The sequence below is a fragment of the Paramisgurnus dabryanus genome, chromosome 23, assembly GCF_030506205.2.
Source record: "Paramisgurnus dabryanus chromosome 23, PD_genome_1.1, whole genome shotgun sequence".
Lineage (NCBI taxonomy): Eukaryota > Metazoa > Chordata > Actinopteri > Cypriniformes > Cobitidae > Paramisgurnus > Paramisgurnus dabryanus.
In genome coordinates this window covers 22,302,749-22,329,187 of record NC_133359.1, presented here as the reverse complement: position 1 = coordinate 22,329,187, position 26,439 = coordinate 22,302,749, and the positions used below count along the sequence as shown (strand labels likewise).

The window sequence follows — 26,439 nt, the reverse complement described above, 5'->3', positions numbered from 1 at the left end:
TGTCTATGTGAAGCCTCTGTATCACCTCTGTCAAAGATATTTAATATTAACAAGATGCGTCACTGGTATTAATATGAATGAGGGGATATTGCAACGATCAGAATGGCCACACCAGTCCCGCCTCCCAGTAAAAAGCGCCAATCACCAACCGTTAAAGAATGGAATACTTTGTGCATGGGCAGAATCGACAAGTCTTGTTGGTTTTGTTCTTTGAGGCATTGCAAATATGGTGGCGCAGTGACGCAACTTACTTAAAAAACCAAACACAAAAATGATGAATCTGATTCAGGCCCTTTAGGGAAGTCGTGCCAGTAGGCGGCCATGTTTGCAATGCCTCTGGGAAGTTATTTCAGTCATGCAAGACTAAGGGCCTGTTCGAGGGTGAAAACATAAAAATATTTGATCGGATGTGCATTTCGTTTACATGGCGATGGTGTTTTTGTTATTAAAAACACAAAAAAGTGAAACCACCCTCCAGAGTGGAAATCTTAAAAACGATTTACCGTCGTGTTCCCGTCTAAAGGGTAAAACGCAAACGTCTGCTCATGGTGGCTCTCGTCTCGTCACATTCGCGTTAATGTCATAAGCATGCGCCAGTTCAGGAAAATAACAACAAACATGTCGGATTATTTCCATACGTCGGGCCTTCAAGTTGCCAAGCTAGTATTACTGATTAGAGAAGGCACATTAATTACCGTTGTTGTGTGTCAGTGCTTCACATTGCCACCTAGCCGCCTGGAGTGCATACTACATCGATCGAATATCACACATATTTACTATATGCACGCAGATTTCCCCCTCAAATGCTTGTATAAACGCGGACTAAAAAGTGATAACACAACACCACTTTTGTGTTTTCTTTTCAGGTCGTTTCCGTGTAAACATAGCCTAAAGTCCTACTTGAATGGGGAAAGACGGATATCTATAAAATCATGTGCAGAAATCACAATTGAACAACATATTTCCGACTGACCGTTAAACCGGAGATCAACTGTACCACAGCTTTTGTTTCTTAAAGGAATAGTCCATTTTCTTAAAAGAAAAATCCAGATAATTTACTCACCACCATGTCATCCAAAATGTTGATGTCTTTCTTTGTTCAGTCGAGAAGAAATTATGTTTTTTGAGGAAAACATTGCAGGACTTTAATAGACACCAACAATTAACACTTAATTCAACACGTAACAGTTTTTTTCAACGGAGAAGCACAACTTCTCGTCCAGATCCGGTCCAGCGCGACCTAACGTAAATGCGTAGTGACTTAGGGAGGTCACGTGTTACATAAATAAAACGCACATTTGCGGACCATTGTAAACAATAAACTGACACAAAGACATATATTTAGTATCATTTCACATACAACAACTTAGGAATGGTCCTCTTTCTCAACACTTGTAAACACTGGGGCGGAGTTTCGCGTTCGTCCTCTGTGACCTCTTGACGTCATGACGTATTGCGTGGGGTCACGCTGACGCATCACGACCGGATCTGGACGAGAAGTTGTGCTTTAAAAGTGTATATTTGTTATTTTTCTTGTCAAAAATGACAATCGTTTCGCTAGATAAGACCCTTATGCCTCGTTTGGGATCATTTATAGTCCTTTGAAACTCCGTTGAAAAAAACTGTTACGTGTTGAGTTAAGTGTTAATTGTTGGGCTCTATTTAAGTCCATTAAAATGAGAAAAATCCTGGAATGTTTTCCTCAAAAAACAAATTTCTTCTCGACTGAACAAAGAAAGACATCAACATTTTGGATGACATGGTGGTGAGTAAATTATCTGGATTTTTCTTTTGAGAATATGGAATATTCCTTTAAGTTCAATTTGCACTAAAACACTTTTTTTTTCACTGACTCTGTACAAAGCCCCTCCCCTAGAGAATCATCAGTCTTTGTTGACTGATAATTGGTTCTTTTAACTTGAAGGTGGGACTTCTGTCGCCAGAGTGGCCATATTGAGCGTAGCATTAACCTATTCATTAAAACCAGAGTGTTTAATCTTGTTATGTCCAATATTTTTACCTCAGGGAATGAATATATATGACTTAATCCCATTTTTTACACACCACCTATTCTAAATAATATGCAACATTAGGATTAGTGCGTCTCAAAAGTGTACTATTTTTTTTAGTGGCTTATTTGGCTAATTTTACCCACAACCCCTAATAGCTCTGTGTGATCCATTGAAAGGTTATTTCCTCTGAAAGGTGTTAACACTGTGGCACTTTCACAAAAATTGCCTTTTTGCTTTGGCATGCCGAGCGTGTTTGGAAAACCTATTCAAGAATGGTTTTTATTGTCGGAGCCGATGGTGTTTTGGACAGCGCTCTGACATGGTGCAGACGCACTTCCAGCGACCCGAGTTCGACCCCCGGCTCGAGGGCCATACCACCCTCTCTCAAACCTGTACTTTCCTGTCGTCTCCTTAAATACTGTCTATCAAATAAAGGCAAAAAAGTATAACTTTAAAAAAAAGAATGGTCTTTATTTTGTAAGGGCGCCAGACATTTACACTATCATGAAAAAGTGGTCCCAAGTAGGGTGAAATAACGATTAATCGCGATTAATCTATTGCAGAATAAAGGTTTTTGTTTACATATATATGTGTTAACTGTGAATAAAACTTATATGTTTATTATGTGTGTATATATATATATATATGATGTAAACAAACATATCTGTACCTACATTAGTACCTTTTTAAAGGGTATTGTCCCAGTGGACCATTTTTATTAACGTGTGTGATGTGAGTACTTTAAATACAAAGAAATATGTGAATTGGTTTGCATCCTTAATTTGAAGTTTTAACATGAGGAAGAAATCTCAGTTTTAAAACGTGACTGGGAGTTTTGCTCATGAGAGCGTTTTTTATGGCAGCTGGCGTTTTGTCACAGCTCAATGTTTTGAAGTTTAAAAGATTTTGAAGGGTCTAACATGTATCTTTATGGGAGAACTTAAACCAGACAGCAGATTCCCCACGAAACATCTACTGAGACTCCTCAAAAGTCTTGCTTTCTCTCTCTGCCCTGTCATCTGTCAATCTCTTTCTCTCCATCTCTGGTATGAAACCACTTAGTCTCCGGTGAGAAATGCCAGCTTGTTGCCGTCTGGCGTAGCTTCAGACCGAAACAGCCTGTCAGTGGTGTCCGCAAAGCCCTGTAGATCTGGGTATTTGTGTGGAGAAGTGAAACTGAAATGGGGAAAGTGGCTTTCATTTCTTTTTTTTTCTCCAAATGAAATTTTCTTGACTTTTCCTCCTCTGACACTTAAATTAATTCCTCCGAGTTGTCTTCTTACATTAGGACGCGAGCAGAACGGTCCGGGCCCGAGCAAACCAATCTCATCTTGTTGCCATGGGAGCGCTTTAATCGGCGCTGGTGGTATCGAGAGCTTGGCCCGTTGCCAGGTCTAATGCACGCAAACTTCCCGTTCGTTCTGTGAGGATTGCAAAAATCCTTCAAATGAGTAACAAGAGGAATGAAAACCAGACTTTAAATGCGGTCTGACCATTTACATTTGTGCAATTGACAGAAGCTAATACAAAGCGGCTTACAGTGTACTTTCTATCAACATGTGTGTTCCCTGAGGATCGAACTTATGAGCTTTGGGCTGTATACGTTTGGTCTGCTTGTGGTTCAAACACTGAAGTAAATAGTGTAAAAACATGTAGGGATTTGCTGATATATGACATGTGTATATTTGTTTATTACATTTGCCTCTTTTGATTCTTTTATTGATAGGAATAGTCAGAAGAGGAAAGGACAGGGCCGCAATACGAGTTGGGTGAAGCCAACTTCACGGCACATCACGTCGGAAACAGTGAGGCCACATCTTCTCCTCGGTTGTGTATTAATGCGCCACATTGCTACATCCCATTAAAGCACAGTACACAGCAGACAGGTAAGCTGATGGACTATGTTACCCATTTTTCTTACTTTAATTACATACACTCACCTAAAGGATTATTAGGAACACCATACTAATACTGTGTTTGACCCCTTTTCGCGTTCAGAACTGCCTTGGCATTGATTCAACAAGGTGCTGAAAGCATTCTTTAGAAATGTTGGCCCATATTGATAGGATAGCATCTTGCAGTTGATGAAGATTTGTGGGATGCACATCCAGGGCACGAAGCTCCCGTTCCACCACATCCCAAAGATGCTCTATTGGGTTGAGATCCGGTGACTGTGGGGGCCATTTTAGTACAGTGAACTCATTGTGATGTTCAAGAAACCAATTTGAAATGATTCGAGCTTTGTGACATGGTGCATTATCCTGCTGAAAGTAGCCATCAAAGGATGGGTACATGGTGGTCATAAAGAGATGGACATGGTCAGAAACAATGCTCAGTTAGGCTGTGGCATTTAAACAATGCCCAATTGGCACTAAGGGGCTTAAAGTGTGCCAAGAAAACATCCCCCACACCATTACACCACCACCCCAGCCTGCACAGTGGTAACAAGGCATGATGGATCCATGTTCTCATTCTGTTTACGCTAAATTTTGACTCTACCATCTGAATGTCTCAACAGAAATCGAGACTCATCAGGCCAGGCAACATTTTTCCAGTCTTCAACTGTCCAATTTTGGTGAGCTCATGCAAATTGTAGCCTCTTTTCCTATTTGTAGTGGAGATGAGTGGTACCCGGTGGGGTCTTCTGCTGTTGTAGCACATCCACCTCAAGGTTGTGCGTGTTGTGGCTTCACAAATGCTTTGCTGCATACCTCGGTTGTAACGAGTGGTTATTTCAGTCAAAGTTGTGCTTCTATCAGCTTGAATCAGTCGGCACATTCTCCTCTGACCTCTAGCATCAACAAGGCATTTTCGCCCACAGGACTTCTGAATACTGGATGTTTTTTACAACATTCTTTGTAAACCCTAGAAGTGGTTGTGCGTGAAAATCCCAGTAACTGAGCAGATTGTGAAATACTCAGACCAGCCTGTCTGGCACCAACAACCATGCCACACTCAAAATTTCTTAAATCACCTTTCTTCCCATTCTGACATTCAGTTTGGAGTTCAGGAGATTGACTTGACCAGGACCACACCACTAAATGCATTGAAACAACTGCCATGTGATTGGTTGATTGGATAAATGCATTAATGAGAAATTGAACAGGTGTTCCTAATAATCCTTTAGGTGAGTGTATATCTGTATTTTATTGTATTGCCATGCCCTACCATGCTACACTGTCAGGAAAAAATATAAAAATGGATCCTAGCTGTCACTGGGGCATTAGACTATATAAAGGTCCATTTTGGTATTCATTTAGTACTAATATGTACCTCTGAGGTACTAATATGAACCGTTTAGGTGCAAAGGTGTACTTTCTGAAAGGGTATTACCCTAGTGACTGCTAAGGAGCAGTGTATAATATAAGATTTTATCACAGTTTAGCTTGACTTAAAGGACATATAACCTACATTAAAATCACTTTAGTGAAGTCTCTCGTGATTTATTGCTTTACTGTACTCCAAATTGCTCATCATCTTCTAGCCAACAGATTTCATTTTCCTCAGTGTTGTATTAAAGATGCCCGCCGCTGCGCAGCATTCCAGCCCCAGTTTAATCAGGTTGGGCCGGGACACCTGTCCAAACAGATGTCCGCAGAGACCACGTGGGGATTTTGTTTATTGATCGCAAGTGCCGCTCGCCCGCCTCACCGGAGGTCACAGGAATCTCTCCGGCAGTGATCACGTCTCAGAGGAAATGAGAAATCTTTGTTTGGCTCCCGCATACCTGCTCATATCATTTGTTTTTGATATAAGCTTGCGTGTGCTGGGTTTTGTTTTATATTTGTAGAGATACGGGCTGAATTAGGTAGCTGGTTTTGAAAAGAAAGCACAAGATTTTTGCATCAGACAGCATGTTGCAAGACTGCAGGTGTTTCTCAGGTAGTGTCAAGGGCAAAAAAACAAACACTTCAGACATGATGTGAGTCTGAAATCTGTCTTAGCTCTCGGGTGTTGTTCAGTTGTTGTGTGTACAATGTAGAGGAGAATATTTCTCAGTGCTGACTGTAGGACTGTAGTTTGTCTTGTGCCATTTTCACATAAACATTTGTCTTGGTAATCGGTATGTCATATCACCACCGAGCCCCATTTATATTTATTTAAATGTATATATCTTTTATATGCAGTACAAGACAATGTATTTAAACAACCACCCACACAGACTTGGCTAAATTTGGCTTTCATATTTGATCGAATATCTTGTGTTTAAGTGTTTGGCTTTGCAAACAAATATAAATTGCTTTTGGATATACATAATTTTTTTTACTAAATTAATATTTTATATATATTTCTTTAGTAAATTTTGGATGTAAATCAGCCAAGAAGCTGAAATGTAACTATATATAACTTATCATTTCTCAGTTTATAGTTTTTGGTAATTTTTTGCAGAATTACGTTTAAATGGAAACGGTCTGGAAAGAAAACGCGAAAGTGGCGTTGCATTATCACTTTTTATTCCGCGTTTATTCAAGCGTATTGAGGAGGAAATCTGCGTGCATACAATGATGCAAAAATGTGTGATATTCAATGTAGTATGCCCTCCAGGTGGCTAGGTGGCAATATGAAGCACTGACACACAACATCACCAAGTCCGCGCGCCTGCGGACAACCTTCTTCCTTGTTCTCCCAGTTCTCGCCCAAAGCCGTCTGGTTTGCCGCCGACGAATTGGCGCATCAAAAATTTGATGGAGGTAATTAATGCGCCTTCTCTGATCAGTAATACTAGCTGTGAATATTTCGTATAAAAGCTGGAAAGACTCTTGTATATTTATCAGAGCTGCTATGGCAACTTGAAGGTCCGAAGTATGGAGATAATCTGACATGTTTGTTGTTATTTTCCTGACCTGGCGTATGCCTGTGACGTAAATGCATATGCGACGAAAGCCACCATGAGCAGACTTTTGCGTTTTTACCCTTTAGACGGGAACGTGAGGGACGATCGTTTTTAAGATTTCCACTCTGGAGGGTGGTTTCACTTTTTTGCGTTTTTAAGCCCCAAAAACACTGTCACCGTGTAAACGAAAGGCACATCTGATAAAATATTTTTACATTTCCCATTTTCATATAAACATGCCTTTACTGTTTTCATCATCAAATCTTCCTTAACTCTTTCCCCGCCATTGACGAGTTATTTCGTCAATTAAGAGAAAACATTTCCCTGCCAATGACGCTATGAGTTTTTACAGTAATATGTAATTCCGCTATTACTACAGTAGATGGCGCTGTTACCCAATTTATAAAAAACTGATGCAAAAACGAATTTATTCCATTTTAAATTCTGTGTTTGGTTTGATCTTTGTTCTGAATCTGATCTCTAACAAAATTTCTTTACAAAAAAATGCAATTATTTCAGCTTTTTGCTAAAAAATTTGTATTTTTAAAGAAATCTACCCATATTTAAAAGTTTATAAATAGAGAACATATAAAGATAGGATGAAACTTTTTCCCTGTTTTGTTTGTTTTTTGTTTGAAGGCAGAGGGTCTGTTCTTTCATTTGATATATTTGTATGTTTATATATTTACAGAATTTTGTGTAGTTTTTTTAAGTGTACGCGTACAAAAACGTTTACACAGACATTCGATGCATGCGTATTGCAACCAAGCGCAACCTATCTCCTGGGCTACATACTACATTCTTCTGAAGGCGCTTGTGCGACCTAACCGTACAATGTACGCGTGGTTTCAAAAATCGTGCGGTGCGCGTACAGTTAGCGCAGACTCTTTAGATGACGAAAATTGCATCACGCGCATTGAAAACAGACCCTTAACTACATGCATAAATGGACTATAGACGGTTTTGACGTTGTCATGTTTACGCATCTGGACGAAACGTAACCTCCGGTCTTTGTTTGTTTAATGGCCTAGATAATGGCTAAACTGAAATTTGGAACAAATAACTCATCGAAAATGTTTTGGATTCCTTAAGACGAGGGGAGACGGCGATCATGAATCAACGCTACGTGAAGGGAAGTTTGGCAGCCGATCTGTAGTTAACATTGTATACATTAATTTTACACAGTAACGTTAGATCAGTGTAGTTTGATTTGAACTAAGGTAATTTGCTGAGTTTACCGGAAGTTACGTTTGTCCCACAAAAGCTGTTTGTTTATGTTGTTACTGCTGAAACCGTCTATATTTTTTTGGTGTTGTGGTTTGGTTAATGCTCAGGGGTGGCAGTTAAAAGCTTGCTTGTCATGTGATCTTCATCGTGTGAAAGTTTCAGAAGCGAATTTCATCGTGTAAGTATAAATAAGTCAGTTTTAATCCTCTTCTCTTCTGTACTTCCTCTGAGTCACGGTCGGTAAAAACAAGGCTTTTATTAAAAGCAGCGAATTGAAGTGATTTTGATTAGAGGCGTGCAGAGATTAGGACCGGAGGTCTCCAGCACTCCAAACTGTGTTCTTGACTGTTCTTTGGAGCGAATTCAATCAGCCCTGTGTTTAACAAAAGAGAAAACTAGGATTTAATTACTGTCATTTGTTTTAAAACTGTAAATGATTATCTCTGCGCCCGAAGCGTTCAGGCCCGCAGCGGTTTTGAAAACAGCAGACACACACGTATAGAGGCTTGACTCCAGCTAATCTCTTCAGCCGTCGATATGTTTGGTCATTTCGGGTATCAGCAATTGATTTTTTCTTTGCGGTTCGATCTGTTTCCAGCAGCACCCAGACCTTCTCAGTCGCTTCAGTCTCATTCATCATGTTCTCATTTCTCCAGACGTCTGTTCTGATTTCTTTCTGTTAATCTTGCTTTCTCGCTCTTTACCCTGATATGAATTCAGGCCCGCTGAGGTTTAGCATTAACATGCTTTTAGCGTCTCCATGTGATGTTTTGAAGATATTTCAAACCTTTTATTTTTTTGTTTTCGTTCCCGAATGTTTTTACTCTTAAAGCACTTTGTGAAATCCCAGTGTATAATTTTGCAAAGAGAAGTAAATCATCGGTAGACGGATGTACAGTATTGTATACATTGTGGTTTGGTGGTTTTTGAAGACAATGCTTTGTTTACGAGAGGCTCGGTGGAAGTGACTTTAGGGTGGGGCTTCCAGTTTGACAAACAGTGGAAGAGAGGAAGGTTGACATGTTTGTGACACAGTGCTGACAGTGATGCAGAAAACACACAATTACTTTTAATGGTTCATTGCGGCATCTTAGTTTCATTCCTGAGTCTTTTAGAGCTTTCTAGGGTTCTCAAGTTCTTTTATATGAATGCAAATCTGTTATCTAGTAAAACACTAGAAGATAAACTAGTTCAAGTGGACATTCACTGCAATTTGTTTAAGGTTCCACCAAAGCAGTTTAAGCATGATTCTTATGTGGCATCATACGCTCTTAAAAATTGAAGGCATAGTTCATCTAAAATGAAAAAAACTTCTTTTGATAACAAATATCTTCATTAGTGTTGAGCAGAACAAAGGAATGCATACAGGTTTGAAAGAACTGGAGAGTTAAGTATCCATTTAAGCTTCATAAAATATTTGGTTTTATACCTTCCACAAACATTCAAATGTTACCTAAATGCCCCTAATGTATGTAACTGGTAAAGCATATAAGAGGAAACTTATATAATTAACTATTGAAATTAAATATTACAAATGTAAAGAGTCACACTTGTGAGAGCGTCCTTTTAATGTTTTCACTGAAATTATACAGTGACTTACAGGCAGGGTGCATGATCTTTGAAAGCCAATGTTGATATTTAAAATCACCTAAACAAACATGCCCCTACCCCAATAGATTATAGACCTTCTTTTGATAGACCCACCCTGCACATACGCAATCCAGGCATTGATGTAATTTAGTAGACACGCCCCCCTTACTGCTGATTGGCTACAAGTGTGTTTTGGTACTCGGCCCAACTCCTTTTTCCAAAGTGTTTTTCAAAAATCATGCACCCCACCTTTAAACATAAAACATAATTTTAACAATATTTTACCGTTAAGGTACATGTATAATCCATTTGGAAATATGAAGAGATATTCACCATAAAATGTATGGTAATTCATGAATTTTACTCCAAAAACCGTACTTTTAACTTTTTTCATCATAAAATTGTATGTGAAGTTTCTTTAAATCTTTTAACGTTTTTTAACTGTATACTGTATGTCAAGGTTATTCAGAGTTAAATTAATGAACATTTTTACATTGTTTCCTGTTAAAATTACAAAATTTCTTAAAGGTCACGTTCTTCCTCATCCCATTTTTCAAACTTTAGTTAGTGTGTAATGTTGCTGTTGGAGCATAACTAATACCTGTAAAATTATAAAGCTCAAAGTTCACTGCCAGGCGATATATTTTCTTTAACAGATTTCACCTTTCAAAGCCTACAGCGAACGGTCGGTTTTGACTACAGCCCTTACTTCCTCATTTAATGACGTCACTAGAACAGTTTTCTGACTAAACTCCGCCCACAGGAATACGTCAGTCGCCAGCTAAGCTAACGGCAAGCTAAGCTGCTATCGAATCACAACACACTAAACAAACTACACAATCAGAACTCGATACATATTTCTGAAGGAGGGACTTCATAGAACAAGGAAGACATCAGCCTGTTTTGAGGACAGTGAAAACAGCGCTATAGATGGTTTCATCGGACGCACGTGCGGTGAAGCCATACGCGTCTGGTCCGAACTTTACTTCCGGTTTCAGCTTTTTTAATGCTCCGACCAGTTGCTAAAATTAACTCTTGAACAAATACCTCGTAGAAAATAACAAATGTTTTGGTTTTCTAGGTAATCTACGTGTTGTTTAGTTTGCTTGTTATATAAATAAACTGAATGAAAGCCACTTGTTTATGTTGTTACTGCTGAAACTGTCTATGCAGAGAAGTAAATTTTTTTGAAAAATAAAAAAGTACACATGAAACATGAACACATGTTATATTGCGCACTGTAAACACAATCAAAGCTTCCAAAACACAGAAAGAACCGGACCTTTAACAAAAAGTTATGGTTCCTTTAGGAACATTGACTAAAAGGTTCTTGGGGAACAAAATGGGTTTTACTATGGCATCACTGCGAAGAACCCTCTGTATGAACTTTACATTTAAGCTTGTAGATACTTAAAAAGGTTCTTTCTAAGGATGCACCGATACAAAATATCTGTGCCGATACAGATAATCATTTATTTAGAATGACATCTGTCGATACCGATAAGGATTAATTTTGTTTTTTATTTTTTGTTCAAATTATGATGTTGTGAGATCGTTGAAGTGCATAGCGTACAAAGTGAAACACTGTTGTCATTATGAACCAATACCAAAATTTTAGATATCAATGGCTGTTTTTAACTCTTTCACCGCCATTGAGATAGCTCGTCAATTAAGAGAAAACGCTTCCCCGCCAATGTCGAGATTTTCCGTCTTTCCGCAATACCGCTATTATCCACCAGGTGGCTTCTGCAACTTTTTAAACCCGGAAGTATTGCCCTATGGCAAGCGGCTGCATGTCCGTGTCTGTTTTAAAGATCGCTCTGAATGGGATCTCTATGAAAAGTCCGTCACAAAAATGGAATTATCTCTGCTTTTTGCTCAAAATATGGTGTTTTTGCAGAAACCTACCCATATTCAAAACCTGATTACAAAAGAACCACTGAAGGTAGGATGAAACGTTTTTTTTTTTTTTTTTTTTGAAAGCAGAGGGTCTGTTCTTTCATTTGGTATATTGTATGTTTATATATTTAAAGAAGAACATTTTCTGGAAGGCATTAAACTTTGGTGAAAATCATGAAAAACGCTGGCGCTGGCTGGCAACTTTTTTAAAAACGCCGGCGGTGAAAGAGTTAAACAATTGGCCAATAGTTCTACCCATACTCATTAAAGGATGATATAACGCTACATCCCTATTTCTTTCATAGTATCCTAGTCATTTAGAAGGTTCTTTAATGGCTTTGAGAGTATAAAAGTTTCTCCTATCGATGGTTTCATCAGTAACAACATAAACAAACGGCTTTCGTGGAACAAACGTAACTTTCGGTAAACTCTGCAAAGAATCAATAACAACAAAGTGCTTTTAGAGTAGTTTATTTCTGATAGCAAGCTAAATAAACAACAAGTAGATTACCTTAGTTCAAATCATAGCTAAAGCATATAAAACTACACTTAGCTAACGTTACTGTGTAAAATGTGTACTATATAATGTATACAATCTTAACTAAATATCGGCTGCCAAACCTCCCATCAAATAGCGGTCTTCCCCTGTCTTTAGGAAAGCAAAACATTTGTTATTTTCAACTAGGTATTTGTTCGAGAGTTCAGTTTAGACACTAGTCAGACCATTAAAGGGGCCATGGCATGGAAATCTGACTTTTTTATGTTTAAGTGCTATAATTGGGTTCCCAGTGCTTGTATTAACCTAGAAAATGTGAGAAAGATCATAACAGTAATTTCGTTTTGGTAAACCATTCTCTGCAAGCATGTGAAAAAATAGGTCATTGAAATTTAGCTCTCCTTGTGATGTCATAAGGAGATCTTATTATAATAATACCACCCCTTAATCTGCACTATCCAACCACAGCACTGCCATTTAATGCAGAGAGAAAGAGAGAGAGAGAGAAAATAATTCACAGCACAATTGAGTTTCAATTGCAACAAACCACCATCATTGCAATCAGTGTTTGAATTTCATCAGCTCATTTGCATTTTAAAGGACACACCCAAAACGGCACATTTTTGCTCACACCTACAAAGTGTCAATTTTAACATATTATTAATATATTATCTGTATGGTATTTTGAGCTAAAACTTCACATGTGTACTCTGGGGACACTAAAGATTTATTTGACATTTTAAAATGTCTTGTGACATGGCCCCTTTAAACATACAGAGACCGGAAGTTCAGTTACGCTTAGATGCGTAATCACATCCCCGCACGTGTATCCAATGAAACCGTCTATAGTGTCGTAGTACTTGCAACAGTTCTCATTGCAAGGTTTGTGTATGGTATCAGACTACTGGAACCTTTTCTGAACATTTAATTTTTTTTAATTTTTAATACCCTTAGTTTAGAGATTGTTGACTTCATCAATTTTCACCAACTGGAACATGAGTCGTTCTTCAGAAACAGACAGCTGTGACTGTTTGAACAAGTTGTTGTCTTGCTCTGATGTGCTGTGTACGAATTAATAAACAGATGATGAGAACGTCTGGAAGCCTCAATGATTGGCAGTAAGCAGAAGATAAAGATTTGTTAAGCAAGTCAGTTTTTCAGTTGCTTAAAACTCGAAAATACTCGAAACTCTCAGATAAAATCTCCCACTGAATATTATTATAATGTAGATGTTAAGCTTTCTGTGAGAACTGCCTCTAACCAGGCTTTGGTCTTGAAGATGGATTGATATGAGATATGGGTTTTTTGATAACAGAACCTCATTTTTAAACCACAGTCCGAGAAATTTCCCAAGATGGATAACAAACGCTGACAGTGGGTTTAGTTGTCATTTATCAGTGTGACCGAAATCGCTTTTGTTGGTTTCAGTCGAGGGTTCACAGGACTGACAGTGCTGAATGTTCTGCTGTAATGGAGGCAAGTAAAGCTCCAGTAGGTTCTGTCATACTGCTGTCGCTCTACACACAGAAAGAGAAGAAGAAAGAGAGACAGTGAGAGCCCTCCCGGGCCCTGTATCTTCACACCTCATAAAACATGTTAGGCTGTTTTGTGGTTCTAGACTGAACTGGAAGAAAATGTGACATTTTAGAAACTGGGACGTTTTTGGAAGTGTCTCTGTTGTACGAATGAATGAACAACACTGTCTTGGATTTTGGGATTGGTGTGTGTCTAAAGGTAGATTTGGATCTGATCTTACAAACCAGACTTTTGATTGGCTCCTGATGCAGTGTATTCTAGCTAAGAACCACTTGCTTAGAAGATGAGAAGTCCTCATGATTCACACATAGCTGTCTTTGTGTAAATGTGAAAGTTTTACATTAGAAGTCTTTTATCAACTCTTATACAGGATTGTGAAAAAGTCTTACTCAAATCAGATGCAAATAAAGCAAATAAATTGTGCTATGCACGCGTAGTTTGAGGCTTTCGCACGTGAAATTTTGTCATTCCAGTTATTTGTGCATACAATTTATGTCATTTGCGCATTAAATTCACATCATGGCAGGGGCTTCTGCCAGGCAGGCGGCTCCAGTCTTGTTGCGAAGAGCATTTTTTACAACTTACCAGATTGTTCGACCTCCTCACTAACTTTCTTCCAAGCAAAATCTATTTTATTCCATTTTCTATAAAAGTACGAAGATGTGTCTTACAGCTCCGGGTGTCCACATACAGCGACAATGATTTTGTCCTCCATAGTTGTTTCGTATTTCTGCCTCCGCTCGCTACTTCATAATCTTGATACTACTAGAGCAAACTCCTAAATTGGTAACGCTGCCCGAATATCTGCCAAACTTCAGATTTTTCAACTTGCGCGAATCACATTCTAAGCACTCAATTCACGTTGCGTCATTCGCGCTGCATCTTTGCATTGACTTAACATGTAAATCACTCATGCTCAATGCTTTATTCGCGTCTACACTCTTATGCTACGTACACACCAAACGTGGGGCATTGCGTTACTTGCTATAGATTACTCACAGGATTTAACTTCGTGTCATGCTAATTTTTCTCTCAAGTTGAATATTTTAACCTTGGGCGAAGACGCATTTGAGGCGAATAGTGCGTTTTCACGGCCAACGTGCCGCCTATATTGCATCATTCGCATTGCCTCACGCGAGGACGCGTCTGATCACGTCTTTACATTGACTATGTATGTAATCTACTCGCGCAAATCGTTGTACTCGCGTCTGGTGTGAACCCACAGTTAGAATAGATGTTTAAAAACAACACATCAGTGTTAGTTTAGAGACAACACACCAACGGCGGTTTCCATCACATAGTATCCCACAGTTTTGGTCAGGCCAACTTATTTTTGGAGGCTTTTCCACTGTGTACAGTACTAAGTACCCAATACTTTTTTTAGGTACCAATAGGGGTGTGACGAGATCTCGTGCGATGAGATCTAAGATTCACGAGATTAAAGGTAGGGTAACAGATTTGATCCTGAAACATTTTTAGTTATGCTGGTTAAAAGTCTCCTCACATCCTGATAGCAATCACTGTGTTAAGTTGTTTAAATGTATTTGTAAAAATTTATGTCATCTGTGAAAGGCGTAGAACCAAAAAATGTTCAACAAATCATAGATTTCGGTCCGAACGGATGTTTCCTTTTATGTCCCTCATACGTAAGCGTAATTTGAATTCCCACCGCGCAGCGAGTCCACGCAGATACCATACGTCATCGGCGCGTTCACGTGCGCTCTGTCTGTAAACAGCGAGAACAGCAAACTTTTCTGCTGAATTGACAACCTACACAGGAGCAACAAAACTAAATGCATCTTTTATAACAACAACAGCAAAAACTGCCTGGATCAGCAAGAGAAAAAATCCAAATTAACATCAGTAACTTTACTGCTTTACAACGAGATGCAAACAGCTACAGGAGGCAAAGGGTCTGAAAGGGCCGTTGCACTGTTTATTTTGGTAAGGTAGGTACGCGATATGTTTGTATTGAGATGGATTCAGATATTATGCTTTGATGAAACGTTGTGTTGCTTATGAAATTTGTGTTCGTTTACGGATTCGCATAACGATATAGTTACTACGTCTACACAACCGAACATGTACTTAAACTAATTCTGATGTAAACCAGTTGTTTATGTTGGTTATTTTGGAAGTGTTATTCACTTTGTACTGCAAAGTTTTCTCACTGGTGAATGAGACATGAGACGTGACCGTCTGATCTGTGCGTGTTCATGTGTTTGGAAAGAGGCGTGACTTTGGAGAGCGATTTGACTTGAGGGTGGGATCGGGATTTCATTGCTAGGCGGCTACCGTTAGCATTTTTCAAAATGTGTTACCCTACCTTTAAATGTGTTTCTCGAGATTACATGCGTCTCGTGAGATTTCTTGTGCAGGTGCTGGCCGTTTCTCAAATAAAAGACTGCCTCCTTCGGAGGTCGCATTTTTAAACTGCATTTACTTCATCACTGTCTTATTAGAGACTATTAACAATTACAAAGTTTACTAATTATTTAGTTAATCGCAACTTGTTGTAATATGCTCACGACTTGCAAATGTAATGCTCAGTTAATGATCTGAAATAAACCTTGATGACGTATGCAGCCTGCATATGGGACCTCTCGTGTTTCGTCTCGTCTCGTGGATTAAGTGTCTCGTCACACCCCTAGGTACCAACTCAGTTAGGGTTCCAAGCGAGCTGGGCTGATACTAAAACGTGACGTGAAAACTCTGAAGATCACTGATTGGTCTAAGAAAATCGTGACGAGCGTTATGCTAAATGCAAGATTAGCTTTACCTCTGTGCTTGCGCTGTTCCGAGCAAACCTGTTGTCATCTGTGCTTTGTTTTGAGTTCCCAAACTCACCTTTTAGCGGGGAAAAACACCCACATGTTGAGAATCAGGAACACCAGACCAGTGTTATTCAGACTTGCATATTCACGACGCAAAACTCATCATGTACGGCATTTTGCAACATAAATCGGGCTCAGCGGTGCGCGTTGACTGACGCCATGGGTGTTTATACAATAACTAATTTTAAACAGCTGTAGTAATAAACACTTATTTATGGTGGTCAATTTTGATTTTGTGGCGGACTGAGAAATAAATGAATGGACAAAGTGTTTTATTTAACAAAAATCAACACAAAGTGACACTAAGGGCCCTATCTTGCACCCAGCGCAATTGACTTTGTCAGTGACGCATGTATCATTCGTATTTTGCGCCGGCGCACAGCGGGGTTTTTCCCTCCACAGATGCACGTCAGCAAACTAGTGAATGAACTTGCGCTCCCTGGGCGGTTCAGCGCAAAAAGGAGGCGTGTTGTGGCGCAAACCATCTCTTATGCTATTTTGCAGTTTCAAAAAACAATTGCGCTACTAACCAAAAAAAACTAGTCTAAAGTCAGTGGCGCGTTGCGCGTGGTTCATTATGCTATTTTAAGGGCGCATGCTTGACCATAATGTGTAGCGTGCACAACGCGCATACACTTTGCTTATCTAATCTACACAGATGCAACAGTTATTTTTGCAAATCATAAATTGTTACACTTAAAAATATTAATACACGAGATAAGGGGAATCATAGTGGGGAGCATTGTGGTGATATTTTGTATTTATTCTCATGCAACGATTAAAATATTTTCATAACTTTGTTGTGTGGCTGTATTACGTTTATTTTATGTAAATAATAGTTAAAATGTTTTCATAAGAAACCTTAATGTATATGAACTTGATTTGTAAGAGTACTTTGGGGTTGGACCTTGCTTGCGTTTCTTGGGTCCGATTTCAAAGCCCCCAAACCCTTTCAGCGGGAGGGTGGACGCAGCGATGTCCTCTGCTGGCGTCAGGTCCTGAGGCAGATCCACCTCCCGTTACACGCCGTGCCCGATTTATGCTGGCAAGCGTGGGATTCCCCCGTACAAGGACGTCGGTCTCCTCGGCTGTGAACCGCTCCTGGCGTGCGCCTGGTAAATCCGTCATAATAATAGCAACCCGCCATGGAACTTGCGCCCTTACGTTTAAAGGGAATGTTGGCTAGCGTTCTGATTGGTTTATTTGACGTTACGCCCAAACCACACCTATGAATAATGAACCTACTTCAGACCAACCTCTTATTGATTTGCGCCCGGCGCAAGAGTTATTTCTCACGCCGGGAAAATAGCAACAGCGCCCAAGATCCGCCCACAAACTCACTTGCGCGTTGCGCTTCGCACTTGCGTTTCAGATCGTTAAAATAGAGCCCATAATGTGTTAAAATTTACACATGTGTTGAAAGCATAACACAAAATGATGTGTAAAAATGAACATATCCTTTTTTTACAGTTTAAATGCACCATTAGGCCACCATCAATTTTTTTGCTAGCATAGTTGTAATGACCATCTATTCACTTTATCATTAGACTTTCTTGTTTCAAATGATCAAAATTGAAACCTCAATAGTAGCAAACATGACACTTTTTTTAAATGTTAGAAACTGAAAGAACGAGAGATTTGTGGCTGGAAAGGATAAATCTCTCTCCCTGTCTGTCCTTTTTCCTTTTCGTTTTCCCTCAATCTAATCAGATGGGATTTATAAGCAACTGGTAATCCGTAATCCACAGTGCAGCCCACTACCCATCTCTGTCTCTCTCTTTCCTGCTCTCTTGCTCTGTTTTTTTTTCTATTTTTCTATTAATACTTAAAATAATTTAGTTGCTTTGTGTGTCAGTTTGTCAGTTTGCAGCAAGTGGACTTTCGACAAAAATTCACCCCTCCCTTTCTCCCTCTCTTTAGTTCTCTTTTCTTTGGTGAAAGCATTTTAAAAATGTCAAGGATTTACACCGTTGCTAAGCGGTTCACAAACTCTGTGGCGTTTCTCTGCTCTGTGATATGAAATGTTTAGAGGCTGTTGGCCATCTGGTACCGACTTCTGCCTGACAGCCCACTTCAGAATCGCACACAACATCTGTGGGTTGTGTGTATGAGATCGCTGTCATTCCTGCCTGCCCCTCAGTGTTGAAAATGAAAACATCTGTCATGAATATGCCACTTTTACCATTTTTCATTTCAAATTTCTGAGTGTGTTCTCAGTTTTGACAGAAGACTAGCGCCATATTTTTGGGCCATTGTAAATTTTGATGGTGCTCTTTAAAGTGCTGCCCATTCTGGTCAAGAATCGACCACTTAGGAAGCGAGCGCCTTGTTGAAATAACCAACTTTTGTTTGTTTGTGTGATTTAGGATTGGGTATATTTAAATAACTTGTTGAGCAGTGCATTCACGTGTCCTGAAGGATATCATGCCACAAACCTTGTGAAGTTTGGTTGATCAGCCTTTAGCTTCAGTAAACATGATTTTCGTTTCCCAGCAAAGAGTGCAAATAGTGACTCCCGGAAATGTGTCCTCCAATCAGATTAGAGCTTGCCAGATCTTAGCATCTCTTTACCCTGCATTGGTCAGTCCATGAAAGGTCGTTATAGAATATCTAGTTAATGTTATCATAGACAAATAGCTTTTTAGTATGACAATAATTTTATTTCCCTAGTGACATAAAAGGCTGTTAGTTAATCAACCATAAGGCTTAAAAGCTCCCCATGGACCCTCCTGTGGTGAAGAGCAGCTGCACAGGAGTTTGTGCTTGTCTGGTCTGTTTTCGGTGGCCGGGTCGAGACCCTGTCAGTCATGCGGTTGATATATCGTGGTGTCCTGATGTGCAGATGCGGGTGGCGTCTGGTCAATGATTCTGTATCATGGAGCGTCTCAGATTTGTGTTTAAGCAGTAGCTGAGCATCTTCTCCCCACCCACAGGAACATCTGCTGCTCACAGCGGTGGGATCGAGCACAGATGCTAAGGAGAGCTTCAGTTCACTCCCTGGAGGAGCTTTGAGAAGAACTGATCTCACACTGTGTGTGTGTGTCTGTGTGTAAATGTTTTAGATTTGAATGTAAATGTGTTTTGTTTCATGTGGAAGAGAAAAACACGTATGTGACTTGTGTTTCTGTGGCTCATCATAAAGTTAGAAGTAAAAATTGCATTATTGACCCACTCAAAGATCTCACTCCTCTTGCCCACTCTTTCACTCACTCTTTTTACTCTCTTTCCCACCCTTTCACTCTCTCGCTTTTACACTTTTACTATGACATTCACTTTCTCACTTTCACACACTTTTTCATTCTTTCTTTTTATCCTCACTCTATCACTCTCTTTCACCCTCTCCCACTCTTTCTCACCCTCTTTGTCTCTCCACTTTTCTCTTTTTCTCACGCTTTCACCCTTTCACTCTTTCTCACTCTTTAACCCTCTCCCACATTTTCTTACTTTCACTCTTTTTTCTCTCACTTTCACCCTCTCACACTCTTATTTCACTCTTTGTCCTGGCTATCTCGTTCTGTCAGTCTCTTTCAGATTCTCCCACACTCTTTTTTTATTCACTATCTGTCCCCACTCTTTCACTCTCTATCACTCCCCTCACACTCTCACTCCTCCTCACTCTTTTTTCTTCCACCCTCTTTAACGTTCTCTTACTTTCACTCTTTTTTATTTCACTCTCTGTCCCGGCTCTCTCACTCTATCACTATTTTTCACACTCTCCCACTCTTTCTCACTTTCTCTGTCTCTCACTCACTCTCTTTCCCACTCCTTTTTCTTTCACTCTCTGTCCCCACTCTTTCACACTCTATCACTCCTTTTCACACTCTCCCTTGCTTTCTCACTCACTCTCTCTGTTTCTTCTGTTTTGCACACTCTTTTTCTCACACTTTCACCCTCTCACTCTCTCTTTCTTTTACTCTCTGTCACCGCTCCCTTACACTCTTTCACACTCCTTTTCTCCCATTTTCACCCTCTCACTCTCTCTTTCTTTTACTCTTTGTTCCCACTCTTTCATTCTTTCACACTCTATCACTCTCTTTCACACTCTCCCACTTTTTCTTGATCTCTCTGTCTCTCCCTCTCACTCTTTTTCTCACACTTTCACCCTCTTGCTCTCATTTTCTTTTCCTTTCTGTCCCCACTCTCTCATTCTTTCACACTTTGTCACTCTCTTTCACCCTCTCCCACTCTTTCTCCCACTCTCTTACTCTTTTTCTCACACTTTTACCCTCTCACTCTCTCTTTCTTTTACTCTTTGTCCCCACTTCCACACTCTATCACTCTCTTTCATCATTTCCCACTCTTTCTCACTAACTCTCTGTCCCTCACTCTATTTCCCACTCACTCACTCACGCTTTTATCCTTTCACTCTCTTTCTTTCGCTTGTGCCCACTCTTTTACACCTCCACTTTTTTCAAATTTCCCCACACTTTCTCACTAACTCTGTCTGTCTCTCCCTCACTCTATTTCTCACTCGCTCGCACTTTTATCCCTTCACTCTCTTTCTTTAGCCTATGCCCACTCTTTTACACTTCCACTTTTTTCAACCTCTCCCACTCTTTCTCACTCAATCTCTCTGTCTCTCACTTACTCTCTTTCCCAATTGTTCTCTCATGCTTTCACCCTTTCACTCTCTCTTTCTTTAACTTTCTGTCCCCACTCTCTCTCTCTCTTTCTCTCTCTCTCTCTCCCATTCTTCCCCTCTTACTCTTTCTGTCTCTTCCTTACGCTCTATTCTCTCTCACAAAAATTTTTCTCTCAATTTTATTATCTCTTTCTCACACACACTCACTTTTCTCTCCATTTCTCACATACTATCATTCACTCTTTCCCTTTCTCTTACCATCTTCTGCTTCATGTTTACTCCATCTTACTTTTTCTTACTCTCTCTTTCACACTTTGTCTTTTCTTAAGATGGTCAACAGTGGCAAATTGATTGGAAAGAAAAAGGAAAATCTTCATGTTGATTCTGCCAGATTTCTTATGACATGGTGGATTATTTGTTATTTTACTCTTCCTGCGTGTTGATGCATGGAGTGTGTGCTGTCATAAGCAGAACGTTTCAGTGCTAACAACTAAAGTTACTAGAAACACACATTTTTTATCATGGTTACTGTAGATTTCTTCATTGATTCCCATTGTTTTTATGATATTTTCTTTGTTCTTACCCTACATGTAAGCTCAATCCTCATGCAAACTTTTTGCATTTTTATTCAGACATTATTTTGTATGTTTTCCTCATGGAAAGCATTGTCCGGTCCCCACAATGGAGATCAAAGCTCCAACACACACACGCTTATAGGTCTTATTACATTTAATAGATGATAACAGCAATGACATTTTAAGTCTAATACATCTCTTTCCTTCTCTCTCTCTTGGTTTGTACACTGTTAGCCGGTCCTGTTCTGGGGTTTGATAAAGTCTATAGGTCATGGCTCATTAGAGACCTGCTTTCTGTGACCGAAATGTAACACAGTTATGGTGACATTAACTTTTATTGAGACTACATTGCTTTACTACGGTTACCTGATCTACGCTGTTAACTGCCAGTGTTTTCATGCCCGAAAAAGCTTTAAAGTCAACATCAAATCAGAATTAGTTTACTTACTTAATACACGTTCCTGGTCTTATTGTGCACTAGTTAACCACACATGCTAGTCCAACCAAACAAAGTTACAAATCAAAATGTAATGACTCTATAATATATACTGAACAAATATATACTGCTCCCATTTTTCAAGAGCTGAACTCAAAAATCGAAGACTTTTTCTATGTACACAAAATATGTACGCCAAATATTATTCACAAATCTATGTTAGTGAGCACTTTTTCTTTGCCAAGATAATCCATTCACCTCACAGGTGTGGCATCTCAAGATGCTGATTAAAGCAGCATGATTATTGCACAGGTGTGCCTTATGGTACGTTTACACCAACCGCGGTAGAGGCGTGAAGCGTGAGTGATTTTAATGTTACGTCAATGTGAAGACGCGTTGACGCGCGTCTGGAGGTCGCGCGTCTAGTTCAAGCGAAAGGCGCAAATTGAGCGATGTGCGCGGTACGCACAGTTATCGAGAATCAACATCAATCATCTTGCAAACAGACAACCGCATAGCACTTGGCCCTCCCACAAGAAGCGGAGTTTGCCTCTGACGCGCATCAAATGTTTCCTTTTTCATGCGTCTACTTCGCTCTACACGCGCGAATGCATTCAAACTGTTCAAGCGGCAAACAAGGCACAGTAGATGCGATTTTGACACCTGAAACGCGGTTGGTGTAAACGCAGCATTAGGCTGGCCACAATAAAAGGCCAAATGATACAAGTGAATATACACATTTGTGAACTAAATTTGAGAGGAATAGGCCTTTTGTGATCATAGAAAAAGTCTTTAAGTTCAGTTCATGAACAATTTGGGCAAAAACAAAAGTGTTGCATTTATAATCTTGTTCATTCTACATAGATCCATAATATCTGTAATAGATCCACCACTAAAATAACTGAGAATGTTGTCGACTGTAAGGTGAAAGTCACAGGCTATGTCTTGTGTTAGTTGACACATTGTGATTCTTTTGTGGATAAACTTGACCTTGAACCTCCAGATCAGTATTTTGTGTTTTCTTAGTTAAAATATCAAACATAGGTGAAACAATATTTATGTACATTTACACTCACGCATTTGGAAGACGCTTTTATCCAAAGTGTCTTACTTTACATTTGTTCCCAGGGATTGAACACATGACTTTTGCAGTGCTAGCGCAATGCTTTACCCATTGAGCCACAAGATTATCAAGAATATTTCGATTTAGTTTTCTTTTTTATTGGCAAGTAGTCTTTTGTTCAAACTAATTATAATGCCACATTTAATATATGCATCTTGTTTTAAGGATGCTTTAATTAAATCTAATTTCAATTTGTTTTCACCAAGTAACCCGTTTCACTCTGAAATATGTCAGATTAGTGAAGTAAAACAAGTAGTGAACGTTGTTTCATATCGAGTTTAATTAATTTCAGCCTTCCAGTCATTTCTACTGAATGAAATGTGCTGGGAACAAGACACGGCGTGATATTGCTATTCTCCCGTCAGATATGATTTAAGATTTCATATCTGACGACACTAAAGTCGCCCTATATTGTCAGCGGGCCGGGTACATGCACAAACTAGAAACCCACGACCGCACGTGCAATGCACATCAGTGCAATCTGTTGCAAATGCCACAGAGCCTGACAGGACGACCAATCTGAGATAAACGCGAGTGATATGACATACGCCTCCACTGCGGTGAGACAGACTGGCGGGAAAAACAGTTGTTTTGGCAGAACAATTTCGCACAGCGGCTCCAATGTAGTGAAATAGCAGAGGAAGCACGGGAAGGGGGAAATGGGGGGTGTATGTTTGATTGACAGCTGGAGAGATGGGTCTGTCACATACAGACTTTGACACAAGACCGAACAAGAGGTTGAAAAGCCATTATGGGTGAGATGGCATATGAAGAGAGACGACAGACAAGCAGGCTCTTTGTGAAAGGACGGCGGATTGGATGTTGACATTTTTGAACCGTTACCTGATGACAGTATGTTTCTGTAGCTTAATTGGTAAAACACTGCGCACGATGATCAAAAGTTTGAATCGCAGGGATGACACATATAGATACAAGTGAATATTTTGAATGCACTGTACGGGAAGTGACTGTGGATTAAAGAGGAGAGAGAAAGAGAGATAAACTATAAGAAAAAAAAACTATATTCATGTGCCCATCCTGTTGGACACTGGGTTGACAGCTGTTGAGTTGACAGCAGTTTTGTTTGGCACCAGGTCCTTTGTTTCCTGCGTGTACATACAGGAAGTGATGTCGGTCCTGATAAAGCCCTCAGAACGGTTTTAGTCGAGCTTCTCATCTCTTGTTGGTGCGCCGCAGGCTCCGAGGGTCTCCTATAACTCGCTTGTCTTGCGCTATCTCTCACAACGCCTCCACTGCGGAGACCCGCAGGCAACACTGACAGGAAATTGATGCCTCTCTCCTCCGGAGACTACAGTCTCTTCCCTGGAAAGGATGAGTTCAACTCCCTGTTGAAGTCGAGGTGTCGTCTGTGCTGTCAGAGCGCACACATACTAACACAAACGCTCCTTAGAGAAACAGCGGAGTTCAGATGTTAGACAGGTTGATTGAGGAGCGAGTTGAATTTGAATAGAGAGCTGTGAATGCATATGTGCTGCATGCGTTTCTGAGATCCTGATTTTGAAGACGAGAGCGTTTTGCCGGTGGGATGCGATCGAATCACTCGGGTGGAAAAATGGCACTTTTATCAAATGTAGAGAAACGGATAGCAGAGGCACCGAATCATTTTATGGGGACCTAACAGTCTAGGCGGAGACTTTGACGATTTAGGGACTCGTAGCTCTAAGCGTTTTGGTCACTCAGTAATGTTTACCTCCTGCGGCGCCTTGATTTTACACCTGACATCACTCGAAATAAAATCTCACTAGAGTCTAAACTGCCAGAAGCCACAATTTGTGCGTCTGAAATGCAGTACAGCTCGGAAAAAAAAGGTTTTATCATAGGTTCTTTGTAATAGAAAAGTAATTCTTTAAACACCTTTGTGAATCTTAAAAATAAGAGTCAGTTTTTTTATAATTTAAAGGGGACATTTCACTTTTTTAAGGTGTCAAATAAATCTTTAGTGTCCCCAGAGTACGTATGTGAAGTTTTAGCTCAAAATACAATATAGTTAAATTATTATAGCATGTTAAAATTGCCACATTGTAGGTGTGAGCAACAATGTGCCATTTTGGGTGTGTCTTTTAAAATGCAAATGAGCTGATCTCTGCACTATATGGCAGTGCCGTGATTGGATAGTGCAAGGGGTGGTATTATCCCCTTCTGACATCACAAGGGGAGCCAAATTTCAATTACCTATTTTTTCAAATGCTTTCAGAGAATGGTTTACCAAAACTAAGTTACTGTGTTTAAATACACAGATTTTATGATAAATTAATGTATTTTATAAAATGTCATTTAACTGGGGCCCCCCGGCACCATTTCAGGCCCCCCCAGGGGGTCATGGCCCCCAGTTTGAAAACCACTGATCTATGGGTCTGTTTAAACTTGGTATTAAGATGTGTTTTTGTCGATCGGATCACAACCCGGATAGCACATGTACGTCTGTAAGATGTCTGGTAAAGATCTGGAATTCATCTGGTGTGTAAAAACATCTTATAAAGGTCTTAGAAAGAGCTGCTTTACATACATTCTAAATCAAAAACGTCTTGCAGACGTCTTCAATATGTCTATATGACACCTTTTTTTGGAAACGTCTCAGATACGTATTGCAGATGAGCAAACTATTTAAATAATACGTCTTGCAGATGTAAAAGCAGACATCAAATAGACGTCTCCGAGATGTATGTGTGCTATCAGGAAAGTGGACGAGAGACACATCACGTTTACACCTTGTATTTAAATTTGTTAAATTTAGTTTTAAAATTGTTTGTTTAAATTTGTTAAAATAAAATTTTGTTGTTCAACGTTGATTTAAATTTAATGCAAATCAAAAGGAAATTCAACGTTGATTCAACCTTGTCCTTGACATTGATTCAACGGTGAATCAACGATGAAATGCCTGCTTGGGCTGCTGCGTGAATAATAACGCGTTTTAATGACGGCAGTTGAAGGGGAGAGTGGTCGCGAAATTGATGTGTCTCCGTTTTGAAAGCGGGATTAGCGATCACACTGCACCTTCCGCACCTGAACCCAAGTGAACCACGCTCCAGCCCACATCTGCAAGCTGGCCAGGGCGCGATTAACCAAATAGCGCCCGGACGCGGTACAGAGTGATCACACTAGTCAAACAAATCAGGCTTTGGGGGTCAAATGTGCATAAGCGTGGTTTGGTTTGGGTAGTGTGAGTGCCCCCCAGTTGCAATTCGTAGCATCACCGCTACAGCTTAAATCTACACACTACACCTTTAATCAGACCTGTGACCTCTGAAAGGTCTATAGTGTAAGGGGCAGTTCA

At 39.8% G+C, this 26,439-nt stretch overlaps 1 protein-coding gene across 2 annotated transcripts in view; it reads left to right on the top strand.

Annotated features, from left to right (window-relative positions):
- Window positions 1–26,439, top strand: part of plxnb2b (plexin b2b) — a 267,094-nt gene that overhangs the window by 99,783 nt on the left and 140,872 nt on the right. For both annotated transcript variants that reach the window (XM_073813241.1, XM_065291414.2), the window contains one exon: window positions 3,739–3,898. The gene's annotated coding sequence lies outside the window, so the exon portion shown is untranslated. The remainder of the gene's footprint in view (window positions 1–3,738; window positions 3,899–26,439) is intronic.